The sequence below is a fragment of the Vidua macroura genome, chromosome 4 (assembly GCF_024509145.1).
Source record: "Vidua macroura isolate BioBank_ID:100142 chromosome 4, ASM2450914v1, whole genome shotgun sequence".
NCBI lineage: Eukaryota > Metazoa > Chordata > Aves > Passeriformes > Viduidae > Vidua > Vidua macroura.
This window is the reverse complement of record NC_071574.1, coordinates 57,658,097-57,670,378: the sequence shown is the minus strand read 5'-3', so window position 1 is coordinate 57,670,378 and position 12,282 is coordinate 57,658,097.

Genomic DNA, 12,282 nt, shown 5'->3' with positions numbered 1-12,282 from the left:
AAATCAGTTGTTTTCTATTTTTATATCAATAAAGCAGGTCATGTTTCACACCACCAGCTTTACTGTAAGACAGAGCTCTTTGCAAGCTAAAAGAGAAATTGCAATGGAGACAGTTTTCTAGTTTTTTATCTTGGAGATTTCAGTATTATTCCTTTCTTTACATACCATGCCCTTTGCTCTTTCTGGAGTTCTGAGGTGAGAAAGACCTTTGCAGACATAGTGGCTCACAGAACTTCAGATATACATGAATTTGATACATGATGCACCTCAGTCCTCCTCTGCTATTGAACTCAATGAAACAGCTTTTACCATTCCCACACATTTGGGCTATTGTGTTTCAAACCACTGTCTTCAGTCTCGTGTATTTTATTCCCATATCTTTAAGCTCCTCACAGCAACTGCTACATCCATCTATGTTTTGCAACATACTCAAGAGCTATTGCATCATTATGATGTGCATAAAAAATTAACAGAACTTCCTTCCCCATATTTTCATTTCTCCTTGATATTTTCTCTCTTTCCCCATTTACCCTCACTCCTGTTTTCATTCCAGAGTTTCTCCTCCTAAGCCAACTTGGCCACAGGAACTTGAGACTGGTTCTCCTGCCTGCTTAGCCCCATGCTCAGCACCCTGTGATAGCTCCCACACTATGGTGGATGGAGAAGCCTCTTCTCTGACCATATCCACACAAAATTTCTAGCTCCTTCCAACTCACTGCTTTTAGTAAAACCAGAATGGATCTTTTTGGGTTGTTTTATTTTTTTTTCTCTCTATTAACACTGTTGTGCAAATTATTATTGTAGTCTAAGTGTAATAAAAAAGAGTACAGGACAAAGAATTTTAAAGAACCTGAACTGAATTCTAGAGTTGGATTCATAAATTCAGACTCACTTTGTGGTTCCTTTTTAACTCTGTTCATAAACTTTGGCTATCATAAACCATACTGATTTGCCAGTCATGAAACTGCAGGGGGATCAAGTATTTTACACTTCAGGTTTTAAGGTATAATCTAAGGTATAATATTATAAAGTATAATCTGCTTTTAAAATATGTATTTCTTATTTATTAAAATGAACAGATGAAGTGCATGCCAAGAAAATTTGATGCAATCTTTTCAGACTTGCGGCCTTGATTTTAGGAGTTACACAAAATAGAGAGTAACATCAGAAGTTAAATTTTATATTTATCTGTCACGAGTAATCTATGATATTTTTCTGAATCATATACCACGAAAAGTAATGAATTGTAAAATTTACTTGAGACAAATATCATGTCAAATGTATAAAATAAAAGCATTATGAAAGTGTGAGATTTATTTATTAGTTGAAAGGTAAGCATTTAAAGTGTATTTTTAAAATCTCTGAAATCCAGTAATTTTTTAAAATGTTTTCTCCAGAAATCCAGTAACCTCACATATCTAATACAGAAATTTTAAGCAAAAGTCTGGGTTTCTAATACAGTCATAGCAGAGAAAGCAAGAGTTTGCCATTGTTCTCTGAAGGAAACAAAACCATTAGCTGTGTTAAAGATTTCAATTAAAAAAATGTGGATAGTCCCTGGTGATCTATCTCAGCAAAGACAACTATGAACAAACTGTGTGGGACCTGGATAATGTTAGTAGGCAGAAGGACCACCCTGAGGAGCAGGCACATGCTCTGTGTAGGAATATGAACCAGGGGCATTGGATCACAGCAAGGAGAGGAAAAAGCTTGCATAGAGGCAGTGCTGTAGTATAAGGCCACTCCTCAAACTCCACCACGCCCAGATTTAGAGAGAGAGCAGCAGCACCAATACTTAGCAAAAGTAATTTTTCCATTCCTTGAGAAGAGTCCCTACTTTAAAACATCTCCTTATAATGTTCAAAGATTCTTATCCTACACAGCACTTTCACAAAAAATCTTTTTACTGAATTCCTTTTTTTCCCTTTTGGGAATGTGGGACAGAGACATATAACTAGATTGGGTAAAGAGCTACATAACATAACTGATCTGCTTCCAAAATTGAGCTGGCTATGGGAGGAGGTGTTCCATGTCTTCTGGTTCTGTATTGGAGACAATGAGCCCTCTAGCTGGTACAGTGTTGCTGTGCCTTTGGGGGGGCCCTCGGGGTGTCCCGGGGGGCCCCCTAAGCTGCGAGTTCGCTGGCAGCAGCAGGCAGGCAAGGAGGCTCCACACGGCTTCTGAGGGTGCTCATGAGATGAGGGTTTATTGGGGGTCCTACCCCCGGGAGCAGCATGGTTTCTGAGGGAGAAGGGGGGGAGAGAGAGGGGCCGAGAGAGCACCGGCCAGGAGAGGCGGCTCAGAGAGAGCGAGCCCCGTGCTCCCGGCACACTTAACAGGCAGATTCAAAGTGGGCACGGAATAACATTGGGCCAATGGGATTGCAGACACATGACACTGCAGGGGGGGATCACAGGCTTGGAGTAAACCATACATTTCCGAGGGTGAGACAGAGCATACCATTTAACTAAAATGTAACACCAAAATTCACCATTTTTTGTTAGGAAAAAAAAAAAAGATGAAGAGAATTATGACCATTAACAATTTAAAAATGAAGCAGTAATTACACAGTTTCACAGCATAAAATAAGTACAAGTGCAGTGAGGATAAATTGAATACACTATAAACAATCCATTTGACTTGCTGTTTTCATTTGGTGGTAGGTATTTTTCAGTTCTGAAAGGGTGTTAACACAGTACAAAGATAAAATGAGTATTTAATTGTAATAAACGGCTTATGTGTGTCCATATTGCAAATTTTTAAACTAGTTTAAAGCATGGCTGAGTGCTTAAAAGGCTTCAGCCTTTGGCACTAAACTCAGATGAGAGTTTTGGGATTGGCCTTTTCAGTGTGACTGGCCCAATGGTGTCTTACCTTTTCCAACTGGCTTTTCGGACCACCACAGCCCCCAGTTTTAGGCTATGGCACCGACTTCTGCTCCCCTTCTCAGGGACAGGGAATCACCTGGAGCCCCCTGGACTCCAGGCAGGTTTGTGGCCTTAGATTCTCACCCTTGGATCTGAGTTTAACAGTACAGGTAGAGGCTGTTCTGGTATTCTGAACAGTAAGCTTAATTTAGTTCCCAAACAGATAAACAGCTTGTAAGTACAGGAGACATAAGCAGGAGGGGAGGAACAAAACTAGTTCTGATTACTGAACAATTAGATTTTTGCCCCAAGAAAGATAAATGTAGAGAGAACAACTTTTACATGATGTAACCTTTGGAAGGGCCATGAAATATCTAGGTAATAAAAAGAAAAAAATAAAAAATAAAAGGAAGCCTTGAGTTATTTTATCTCTATGAAGATATAGTTATTTTTCAAACTAGATGAGGTTGGTCCTATCAATACGATGTAAATTCATGCAAAGGACAGGAAAATATCCTCCATTTTATCAACAGAAATTTCTCGATGGAGATGAGAATGTGCACATGTGATAACCAGGTACTGTAAGTTCACGGTCTGCTTTGCCATTGTCAAACTATGATACAGACAGGACTGGTAATTGCAGCTGTGTTTAAAAAAGCAGACATCTGGACTAATAAATTATATGAAGTAAACTTCTCATATTTTTCAGAGTTCTTCTTTGTTGGGAAATATATGAGAATGAATATACATATCCAAAAAAATCCAGATTTGAGAATGGCTAATGCAGTAGATTTATTGAACAAAAACTGTGATAAAAAATGATGGTTCAAACAATGTAGCAGAGAAGGGAGTCATGGAGAGATTACAATATGATCTCTTTTTTTTACGGAGCTGAAAAAAAATAAATCTGAGAATGCAGATGCACTGGACAGATAAAAAACATGAAGCATTCTACAAATCAAGTTTATTTCTAGCAGGATGTTAAAGAAAACAGAGGGGTCATCAAGTGCACTGTGATCAGAGGAAACAACAGAACTTGAAAGCAGGAGTTAAAATAATCTTCAATTATTAAACACTATGTCTAATCAGATTCATGTGCATATCAGGATGTCTTCAGTCTAATTTACAAAAGTTTGGATGTACAATTTTAGACATTCATAAACTGCACATATAAATACTTAGCATGGTAAGGTGCCTGCATTTGCTGTGCACTCCAATTAGATGATCAAATTTTTTACTGTTGATTATTGCACAATATCAGAACCACTTTGTGCAAAAGAGAAAAACAGGTTCAAAAGATTGCTGCTGCAAATGGCAGACCTGCACTGTTATTTCAGTGAACAGGAGAGAGGAAATGATTTTCTGTATCATCTGGTACATGAAATTAAAAGCTAGACAGATAACACATATGGAAGTATGTCTGCATTAGAAGTGTGGGAAGTAAGAAAAACAGCAGATAATAACATCAAGCAGCAAAATATTGTTTTTCTCAAATATCCATTAATACAAGATTGATAGGTCAGTTCAGACCCTCTGGAAAGTAGAAATAAAGAATGATGGATTTTCACCTTGTCATGAACCTCACTTTACGTAAGGTCGGCAAAAAATCTTGAAATTAGGATGGTGGCACCCCTAAAACCAGCAAGCTTAATAAATTATAAATTGACAAATTTATGAACATTTATGAAAATGAACTGACAAATTTATGAAAATGCTTAGTTTTCTATGTAAATGGAAAATGTGCTCAACTCTTACAGATACAACTAAGTCTACTATGGGACCTATCAAATCACTTCACAGCAAAATTTAACAGAAACTCTTTGTGAAGTCCGTGTTGCCTTGGAAAAGATTCCTGATTAATAGTTTCTATCAATCAAATTCAAACTGTTTTTTTGGAACTGCCTTCAAATTTCCTGTCCAAAAAATTTATATAACTACCTACTTTTATAATAAAAAGTAAGTGTTCTCAAAGCTTACATGACACAGTCAAACTCATCCCAAGAACTCATCTAAAACAATGTTCTTTTAATACAGCCACTTGCAAAATATTTTATATAAACATTTTACCCTTATTTTGGACACTGTTCTGTAAATCCCTTTTTTTTTTAATGGCGAAAAATTTCTCATTTCCTTTTTATCCCTTCAGCTTCAGTAAAGTGAAAAACCTACAGGGAGATTTTTCATTGAACTGAATAGCACAAGACTTGCACCCAAGAGGGTGGTCGCTCTCTCATGCCACTAGGACAAGTATTCTGCTCTGTGCCAAAATCAGAGGCAAAATCTGATGTTCTGGCCAATGTAGCACTGGGCTTTCTGATTATCATAGGAAATTTCTTTTTTTTAAATTATGAAATTTGCATGTAGTCTAAATTTGAGGTAGCCCTCAAATTTTGGATTCCTAGAATCATAAAATGGCTTGTGTTGGAAAAGACCTTAAATTTCACCTGGCTCCAGCTACAGGCAAGGACACCATGCATTAGACCAGGTTGCTCATAGCACCATACAACCTGGCTTTGAATACTTCCATGGATGGAGCTTCCACAACTTCTCTGGGCAAAATGTTCTGGTGTCTTACCACTCTCATAATGAATAATTTCTTCCTAATATGTGATCCAAACCTAACGTCTTTCTGTTTAAAGCCATTCCCCCTTGTCCTATCATTGCATGCCCTTGTAAAAAGCTCCTCTCTGGGTTTCTTGCAGGGCACCTTCAGAAATGGAAGGTGCTGTAAGGTCTTCCTGGGGTCTTCTTTTCTCCAACCTGAACAACCCCAACTGTCTCAGCCTGTCTTCAGAGGTGCTCCAGCCTCGCTCTGATCATTTTTGTAGTGAGATTAGACCTGATTGATGTCTTACTATCCTGTTAGTGAAAAAATGTCAAAGGTTCCTCCAGGCTTTGCTGGGAAGGAGAACTTTGGCAGATGTCCAGCCTACCATTTGGCCTCTTGTCAGCTCCATGGTAGCAGCCTTCTGTGTGCAAGGGCTAGGGATAATGGTCTGTTTAGACAACATGCTGACTGTGGTACAGAACAGAAAGATGTTAGCTACACAAGCTGATTTGGTAAAAAAATTCTCAAGAGCCAGAGTGGCTGAAAAATTACCAGGAATAAAATCTGGCTGCTTCCCAGAAAACAAAAAGTTTGTTGGATTTGCAGTCCTGATGTCTCTGCTTCAGAGGCTTTTAGACCTTTCCAGGGTGTATCAGAGAATGTGCTTGGAAAGTATAATGGCTACAGGGAGAGAGCCATCTACTCTTGGGGGACAGTTTATGTCAGTGTAATTAAATTCAGAGATGCAAAATGCATATTAGGTCATTCTATCCATCTTGTCACAGAGGAAAGGAAAACATTACGATCTGAACATCATTTGTTTCCATTCTCATCTTCTTGCAATATTTCAGAGTAATGGGTCCACTTTTTTAGAAGGCAATTCTATAGCCTTGTTAAAAGGTTTTTGCATATGAAAATTGCATTTCAATCTCTTGTACTGCTGGTTATGTACATATGCAGAATATTCTATGCACTCACATTGGTTACTTCAAAATTTAGGACAGTGAAGAAAACCTCTCGTCCCATATTCATATTTTCTTTTTTTGGCAATAAAAATAAGTTAAAAATGAAAAATTAAATTCTTACTTCAGAAAAAAAATTCTACATCTTTTTAGCAAAAGGAGAAGTAAAACTTTTAAAGAAAAGCAAAAGCTTTTTGCTATTTTAAGGGTTTTTTTGAGTTTTTAGAACAAAATGTATTTCTTCATGAAAATAGCTCTCTTTAAGGATTCCCCTTCTTAATAAAAACTTTTGTTTGGAAAATCAACAGATGCCCTTAAGAACTGAAAGGTATTTACTTGCCATACAACTTGTATTAGAACATGTCAGTATTCTGTGTTTTCTAATTATGTGTCTTCATTGCAGTTTTGGTGCCTTCCGTAACTAAATAGTGAAATTTTAAGAAATTGTCCCTTTCCATGCAATAGCTACATTATGTCACACATTAAGAGAAAGGTTGTGAAGGAACACATTTCTCTCTGGATATATATTATTAGACCGTCCAAGGTCTGTAATGTTTTCTGTCCATAAAATTTGCATTCCCACAAATATATCTGTAGTACCAGAGTAAAATGGTTTTTAAATGCAGCTTTCATAGTACTTAAAAAGTGACAGACAACAACAATTCATGACTCGTTTTGTCCATGAAAGCATGACCTTGTTTTGTTCATTTTGATTCATGGAGTATTTTTAATGTTCAATCTGGCTGCTTCTTTTAAATGACATAGCTTTATTTAAAAGCTTTGCAAAACAGGAACCAGAATAAGACATGCCTCTGGACTCAGGGTGCGGGCATCAACAGAGGACCTGAAAAGATGCAGGTAGATTTAGGGAGCTGAAGAAATGAGACAATGGTCAGATTCTCACATGATAAAAATTGAAAAAATGGGTTCTTCAGAAAAATATTTAAAATTTAAACAGTTGGAAAAAGGTTAAAAAAGGGTGAAGCAAATAGCAAAGCCCAGAAACATGAGCTAAAACTAATGTACACACATTCAAGCATTTTTCAGTCCTATCCAATCTAGTGTAAATAAACCAAGAGTATATGAATGTTTGTGGAATGAAAATTAGGTATTAAAAATTGGACATCAATGGTGTTGCGTAAATCCTTTTACATCCATGTAAATTCTTAAAGCATTCTATTAGAACAGCAGATATGCAGTGACTTTTTTAGATTAAATGCACTACAGATGTGGCTGCAGTAATTTCACAGTTTAAGCCTTGGGCATATGGAATTTAAAACAGAACTTCATCACTATAACATTACACATTCAGTTCTTTCTTCACTGAAAAAGCCATGAAGTAGGTACATTAACTCCAAACAATCATTACTTTAGCACAGTACTTCTCAGTGCTAGCATTTCTATTTCCTTACTGAAGCATTATGGACTTACGTGGCCCCTATTATAATAGCTCTCTCAAGCATTTCCTATGTATTTAGCTGCCCAATTACCCTGTGAGACAGAATAAACCCACTTATTCCTATTTTATGAGATGAGAAAACAGGACTCAGAGGACTGGTGACTTATCTAAGGTCACACAGCAGCAACTTAAACAGAGTCTTTTAAAGCAACAGGCTCAGTACCTTCATTTCTGAATGGACCTGATATGCTGTTTGAAATAGTGTGTGCATGGTATCTCACTAAATGCACTATGAAATCAAAGAGCTTACTGCAAAGACTAGAGCCTTTTCTCACAAAATATTGATTTCAGAATCTCAAATCTTTCAGAAAATGAAGAAAACCTCTCAATGGTCAACCAGGTAAACCAGGTATATCCAGTTTACTTTTACTTAGAGTACAGTTTTTATATAATTGCAAGTCTGTCATGACACATAACACAATAATTATTATTTAAAATATTATTCCATATTTTTCAATTTTAGTGCCATTTATATCAATACTAAAAATGGGTGTACCTACAACACAGCTCAGCCCTGAATGGGCAGTACTTTGTGCCTGCCCAGTAGCACACAGGGATTTCTCTGGATGTCCCTAAAACTGCACTGCTCTGTGGCACTACAAAAAGCAGTCCTCTATTATTGGCCAGTTTCTTCTCTTTTCCAGTGTACAACAAAATGCTTTATGTGGTCAATTTTTAAAAAAAATTATTTTTCTTGTTAATTAATAACATACGCTGTTCTTGATTTTTACGGTACTGCCTTAAACCTCTGCTGTGTTAAAAACACACACAAGCTGACACACAGAGACAAACACAAACATAAACACACACACCCACTCGCCCCTCTGCTACAAAAATTTCCTCTTGAGCTCTGCAGCAGCTAGAAAGCAGTAGAGCTGCCATGTGTGTGGGAAAAGCATGGTATCACCTAAATTAATGAACCTGCACCTGCTTTATCTCTGTGAACAATTCGATGCAGTCAGTGAGCAATGTCTACTCACGCAGGTGCTCATAAAATGCACATGGTCACTGGCCTTTGGGAAAGCATCATAACTAAATTTTTTCATAGTCACCACAGAAAATAATTTGTGATCATTTCTGATTGTTTAGGAAGTGGTCTGCATTGCATACATTCTTAAGACTTCTCCAGTTTCCATAAATCAGTTACTTTCAGCTAAGAAAGTAATTTTTATCCTAGAAATCTTAATCTAACCAGACTAGACAGACAACTACAAATGCTCTGTACACTGGGTAAGATCTGCAGTCCCAAATCTTGACCATAAGGGGAGAAGTTGGAAACAAATATTTGTCCAAAATGTCCAGAAATTTTCAAGGGAGGCTGGAAAGTTCACTCCAAGATTGGGGCTAAACTTCCAGTTTAGCTATCTCAAAAACAGGGAAATGAGTTTCAATGAGTAAACAGAATTGAAGTATAAATCTGCACATATAAAAAAATATGTTCTCATTTTATGAAAGTAATACACATCCTTTTAGCAATCCAAGGACAGAAACAGATGCAGTTTTTCTAATAAACAAATGTACAAATTGCCAAAACATATTACCAAAACTTTCTAGTTATATTACTATATTTTCCCCACTTAAGATGTTCAGGAAGTTCTCATCCTGGCAGAAGAGAGCAATGGAATTAAAATTACTTAAAGTAGAACTTGGCTTCCCTGAGATGCAAAGAAGATGAGAGGTTTTCTATGCAAGTGTTGCCACTGTTCACACAGAGGTGGTGTAAAACTCCCTGAACATAACAGGGCTCAGGAAGTGTGATTATGGATTAAATTCTCATTCCAGGTTACCCTCTATAATCAATTCTCTAAAGACAGCTGGTGCTCAAAGGCAGAAATGTTAGGTTTTCTGACTATCTCTTGCTGAAAACTAGCAGGAAATTAAGTCATCCAAATCTAACTTTAATTTTAGATTGCTGAAGTGATATTCCAGAAAAGGAGGGCAACTATGAGACTGCCAGGCACTTCATTTTGTATTGGGTCCTCTTTTCATATCTACAATTGATCTACTATGCATCCTCAGTCCAGGTGCTTCACTTCATCATGCCGATTTGACACCACATCTCTCAGTGGTCTATTAGTGTTTGATCAGCTTCATAGTGCAAATTTGTAGATGAAAGAGGCTTTCTAACATTTTCCTTTGTTTTCTCCTACCTTGAAAATGCAATGTTTAGTAAAAGACTACAAAAAAGAATGAAAAGTAAGATACAGCATAGCATATCTGTTCTGCTCTTTCCTTTCCTAATGAGTATTTTCTAAATGAGCATCATGATATGATTCCACACCAGCAAGAGTTGTTTTCAATTTTTTGCTGTTATGAACACAGTACCCTTAAAACACATTATAATAGGCATATAATGTTTTCACTACAGTGTCTTACACCTGACAAAACAAATAAGGAAAAAAAGTAGAAAGAAATCATTGCATCTAGATAAGCTCACTCAGCTTTGTGAAGATCTTCAGGGACTAGTAAAATTCATTAATAGGAGAATTATCATGAGAGTACATTCATCCCAAACAAAGACATTTAATTATACCCTGGCGTTTTGAACTGTTTGCTTCAAGCAGATTCCAAATCCACTTGAGATTTGGGTATAAAGTTCATCCTGTAAAATAAAGTAATTTGCTAAAAGGTTTATTTTCATGGGAAAGATGCTTTGCAGAGAGCCTTCCTCCAAAACAAGATTCCTGCAGGGCCAGCCCTTCTCCCCAAGCCTCAGAAAACCACCAGTAGTTCTTTGCAAAGTGACATCCAAAAGGCCACACATTGAGTTGGTGACAGAGCCAAGATTGCAAATATGGGATATCTTTGTGTGTTTGTTTTCATTCTCCCAGAGTAAAACTTAAAAGAAAGCCTAAAAACTGAAAACTCTACTTTGGAAAGGATGAGTAACCATGAGACGAAACTTTCTCTAGCACAAAACACTGGAAGAAATTCAACAAATGTTTTAGCCTATGTCTGCTTTGAAGCAGAGAAGAATGTCAAGGATATACAGAAGCCCTTTTTGTAGCTGAATCTAAAATAGGAAAGTACAGGTAACATGGGAAAGAATTTTACAAAGAGTCTCAAATTTGAATTGTTTGAAACCTATCTGCATGCTCGTAGTGTTTGTGTTGGTATTTCACTTTTCAGTACTTTACAAATCTATTGAGCTGGCATCATTGTAATGCTAGGAGAGTGTTTACAAATCCAATGCAATGACATTATGTTATGAATACTTTTGTATTAGTTCCATTCTGGTTTCAAAATGTGCATTTAATTGGAAAGGTGCTGTTGCTTGCAATACAATCGTTGTAGCAAGTACACTTTCGTAAATGTCAAATGAAGATATAAGGAGATGATGTGCCTACAAAATGAATAGAACACATTGAGTTACTGTGGCAGAGACTTTCATTTATCACTACTGTGAGACAGTTAATTAATGTTTTAATGCCAGTGCTGCATTTGTAAGATGCAGCATATGCAAGGCGATGTCTTGAGACCCCATACCCACAGTGTTCGAAGACAGACACAAGAAGAGCAGCTCTAGGCAGTCTGAAGCCAGAGATTGCCTCTACCACATTCATTTGATCACCCAGTGGTTGCAGACTGTTTGGTAGGGAAGGGCACCTTGTCAATGGCATGTGTCCTGCAGGCAGTCCCCTGTCATGTTCATTACTGTTGACAGCACTAGTGAGTGCCCTTGTGTTAACGAGAGGGCAGGTAGCTGGCTCCCAGGCATCAGCACGCTGCGCTGCAGGAGGGATCCCTGCTGCCCAGTGCTGACAACTTCTGTGCAGGGCATTTTGTCAATGTTACTGACATCTTGCCTTTTAGGAGTACATCTGGTGTTTGGGAGAATGCTGAAGAGTCATCATAATCTGGGAAGTTGCCTGATGGATAATGAATAATCACAGTGAATAACCCAATGCTTCCCTGGCATTTTTTAACATGTAGGTTCCATATACAATAAAGAAGTAATTAATATCCTATTAAAAAATTCTCAGACAAATACAAGGATATGATAAGATCTTTATAATTATCAATCACTACTGCTTTGCCCTTGGAGTCCAGCCCAGCTCCAGCTGCCTTTTGCTTTCCTTGCTCTTCTCTCACAGCTTTGACTGACTTCTATTCAGCCCTTGAATTTTAACTCTCGAGACCCCTCTATGTTTTCTAATGGAAATGGTCCTTGGCAATACTCTGCTGTACATCCCCGTGGTCCTTTTATAAGTTTGCAAATTCTCCAAGTCAGAAAACACAGTGAAGTTCTGTTTGTTACTCTCAGGTGACCTTTCAAAAGGGCTTTCAGAGACAAATCTTTCACTCTAGCTTGTGTTTTTTCTTCCCTGAAGGCAGAGTCAGGGGCTGTGTAATGATGACATTAGCATATCCTGCAAGTGCTATCAACTAAGGTAGAAAGGCAGAGGAAATGGAAACAACAGCTCTACAGTCCTGAATGCATCTCTC